Source organism: Charadrius vociferus, unplaced genomic scaffold (assembly GCF_000708025.1).
Source record: "Charadrius vociferus isolate BGI_N301 unplaced genomic scaffold, ASM70802v2 scaffold277, whole genome shotgun sequence".
In the NCBI taxonomy this organism is placed as follows: Eukaryota; Metazoa; Chordata; class Aves; order Charadriiformes; family Charadriidae; genus Charadrius; species Charadrius vociferus.
In genome coordinates, this window is record NW_009649183.1 from 104,658 (window position 1) to 108,906 (window position 4,249).

Sequence of the window (4,249 nt, forward strand, 5' to 3'; positions counted from 1 at the left end):
CTCGATTATATTATATCCTTCGGGGAGATGCTAACGGAAGGGAAAGGCTCGGTTTTACACCTGCATTTCCCTTCGAACACTCCTCCTCCTTATTAAGGAGACTAATGATGGTCCCACGGGGTGCGAAATCGACAGTAGTAAGGGAGAAACTTGGCTCTTGCTGCCTGAGCGTACCTGAGGGTTTTTCGGCTCCGTGCTTAAGCCTTAACGTCTCTGAAAAGTCAGATTATTTAATGTTAATTATTAATATTAAATTTATACGTCCGAATTTGTCTCGGTCGCGGGAGGAGACCTTCACTTGCTCGCCTGGCCGGCCAGTAAGTTACCAGACAGATTTCTCACTTGGATTTATTATTTTTGACATCGTCTTAAGGCGATTCCCAGCTGGACCCGAACTTTCTGAGGGTGGTTGCTCACAGCGGAGCTGAATTAAGTGAGGTCGTTTATCTCCAGGTTGGGGATTTCCAGGAAGGAGACGTAGATGCCGTGCAGTGCTACTCTCTTTGCCCTCTTCTTTTGCCTTTTTCCTGCTCAATCCACAGCGCGTTTTCGGTACCGTTGCCCAGTTCTCTTAAAAATGAAGCCTGAGGTTTGTAGCTTTGCTCTTGGAGAATTCGTTTTCTCCCTTGTTTTTGGTACCCACCTTTGCATCTTCTTGTCATTGTTGGGTTTTGAGGGTGGAGGACCTCCTGGCCTGTCTTTCTACCCTGGATTCTTGGGCAGCTTCCACCCACCGTGCTGTCATTCCTCCTTTTCCGTGTGCTTGTGGTCCAGAAACGTGGCACACAGCGAAGGCAGGGTAGATCTGCAGTGTTGACCTTCAGGGGAAATAAAAAAAGGGATGAAAAAAAAATAGAGGTCCACAGTTTGGCTTCGAGCAGTTGAAGTCCCTGTGGTTTCTGCCAATCCAGATGCCTAGAAATAGGAAAACCGTGCGTTTTTCCAGGAGCTGGCTGTGCGTTAGCATGCTGGGAATACTGTTTTCCTTTAGTTTTTAAGGTTTTAGGTCTGTGGATCGGTGGTGCCTCCTCTACGGTGGAGTGACTAAGGATGGAATGATGTGTGCCAACGGGACAGGGAAAGTCTTGGCCTCGGGAAGCCTCCCTGGGAGGGTGTGCTCCAGCAGTTGGGTTTCTGAAAAATGAGGAAATTTAGCAGCTGTAGGCTACCCAGGCAATAAATTTTGAGTTCCAAGTCGTTCCGTGTACCTTTAGTCACCCGGACACGTGCATGGATAATTACACACTCCACACTTAATATGCAAGAGAAGCTAATAGGTAAACTCAGCTCTCCTAAATCCTACGGTTAGGTGATCGCTCGGAAAAGAGGTGGAGGAATCCTTGGTTTTGGAAGGGAAAAGGCTTTCGGATGGTTCTCGTCTTAATCGTTTGTAATTTTCCCTCTACAATTTAGCGTTTTCCTTGCAATGGCTTAATGTGGATGGGTGACAGCCTTCCTTCAACGTCCTGTGTTGGAGATCTGGTGACGTAATTCTAAATATAAATTGTTTGCGTGTATATTTAGACAGAGAGGGAGAGAAGATTTATAAACACCTATTTTCAATAGACAGAAGCGTAAAGAAAAATTAATAGGTTTGCCATATGCATTTGACCTTTGTCCCAATTAATAGCCTAGCTGCATTTGATTATTTACATGATTATTTAGATTTATTTAGGAGATGAGCCGTGGTGTACCGGTGGAGCCGTGCAAAGCTGCTTTGGTGCAACTTCTTTGGTGCTGCGGGAAGCGATTAGGAACCGAAAGGCTGCGGTCTCCAAAGGCCCAGATCATCGTTGGGGGTTCAACGCCCGCATCTGCGCAGCCACATGAGCGCGCAGGCAGGGCTGGCAGGAGTAGTGCCGCTGTGTCCATGTTACGGTATCCTGGGCTGCGCTTCGTTTTCATTTTTCCTTGCCTGAACTGGTAGGATTCATCGAGGAAAAGTCTGGAGAAAGTCAAAGTGTGGCGCTGGTTTTTGTAGGTTTGGTAGGACACTTACGGAAAAAGTTTTTTTTTTTTTCTTGACTTTTTTCCTGACATCTCTCTTACTTTTTTTTTTTTTTTTAAACTTCCATAAAAATGCTCCATCCCTCCAGCTGCCCCTCTCCAGCGAGCTTCAGCCTTTTGGGATCCATTCCAGAGGTTGCCATCCCCCAAAGCGTCTCCCTGAGATCCCGGGCACTGACGTGGAGAAGGACCTGAAATTCATAGAATCACAGAGTGGTTTAGGTTGGAAGGGACCTTAATGATCATCCAGTTCTCCCCCCCCTGCCATGGGCAGGGACACCTCCCACCAGCCCAGGTTGCTCCAAGCCCCGTCCAACCTGGCCTTGAACCCCTCCAGGGATGGGGCAGCCACAGCTTCTCGGGGCAACCTGCCCCAGGGGCTCACCACCCGCACAGGCGAGAATTTCTTCCTCAGATCTCATCTCAATCTCCCCTCTTGAAGTTTAAACCTGTTCCCCCTCGTCCCACGGCTCCCCTCCCTGATCCAGAGTCCCTCCCCAGCTCTCCTGGAGCCCCTTTAGGCACTGGAAGGGGCTCTGAGCTCTCCCCTTTTTGGCCTTCTCTTCTCCAGGCTGACCCCCCCCCAACTCTCCCAGCCTGTCCTCCCAGCAGAGGGGCTCCAGCCCTCCCAGCATCTCCGGGGCCTCCTCTGGCCCCGCTCCACCAGCTCCATGTCTTTCCTCCTTTTCCAGGAGAAAGGTGGGTCAGGAGTCAGAATTTGACCCAAAACATCGATGAGGCTGGGGAAGGAGCTGGACCCTGAGCAATGCTCGACCTTAAACACCATTTTCAGGCCCAAACGCCGATTCCCGCTGGCTCTCCCCACCGTCGCTCAAAGATTTTACAGTTTCCACATTGTACAGGTATTATCGCCTTTCTAGTTGAAATGCATCAGCGGAGGTTTTGCAGCTAGAAATAAAAAAGCGTGTCGTTCTGAGTTAGCAGAAAATGATTATTTTTAACATTTGCAGCTTTCCGGAGCATCCAACAGGAAAAAAAAAACCAACTCCGGAGCCTAATCCTTGGAGTTTGCTTGCACAACTCGTTCCCCAACTTGCACTTTTATTGCAAATTTCTGGTGTAAAGGAGGCTGAAGGGGGTTGAATTTATCTGTTCCTCTAATAATTTCCCTGCTTGGTATCACCTTGTGTTTAGCATTGCCACAGCAACCGGCCGCGATGTCGCAGAGCGATAGCAGGGTGCAGGTTTTCGTTCATTAGCTCTCATTTCTTCTTGCCGTGTGAAGCGGGGTTTAATCGCGCTAAAATAGTTCGATTTCCAGCGCTCGATTCGCCAGGAGTTGGTGTTGCGGGCAGCTCGGCTTGATTTTCTTTTATGAAATTGAGAACGGCTCCCAAGATGTCTCCCGCTTGCTGACTTAACCTGCCGGGCAGGTTTTGTAATAGAAGATTAAACTTCATCTATAATCGCGTAAGGAATAAATACGTTAAGGATTTTATATTAAAGCAGCAAACCTTAAGCTTGGCTGGGGCGTTGCGGCTGAGACGCCGGAGTTTTTCGGGGAGCGCGGCGCGGGTTGCTGTTTCTACCCTGTGAAGTCTGAATTTAGGGACACCTGACTATGGGAAAGCAGCTTCTCGTTAAATTTGGGGTGAGTTTGGGGTAAGGATGGGACATTTTGCCAACGCAGGCTTTAATATGGTGAGTTATGGAAGCGGTTGGCGTTAAACGAGCGTCTGTGAAGTACACGGTGATCTTGTTTGGGTGACTCAAGATGAAAAAAGGACACTAAAATTTAATGTTTTTACTTGCGTGTGAAGCTTGTAGGGTACATCTTTTAAGAACCTCTTCTGCTTGGGGCGCAGGGGACGGGACTGCTCCTGCCTCCTTTCTCTTTTGGGGAGAGAGGGATGCCGGGGACCACAAAGGTGACACATCTCCATGCCCAACACTGCTGGTAGCACGTGTCCGACTGCGTCCCAGTGTGACCAGTGCAGATTGTTTCCACCTCACCTGGAGACACCAGTCTCTTGGGGTTGTGGGAGACCTCCCCAAGGCCAACCAGCAAACCACCGGTGTGGTCACCCTTCTGCTGAAGCAGGTAGACTTGTGCCACACTGGTGTGGTCACCCTTGTCCTGAAGCAGGTAGAGTTGTGCCACGCCAGTGTGGTCACGCTTCTGCTGAAGCAGGTAGACTTGTGCCACACCGGGGTGGTCACCCTTCTCCTGAAGCAGGTAGACTTGTGCCACACTGGTGTGGTCATCCTTCTCCTGAAGCAG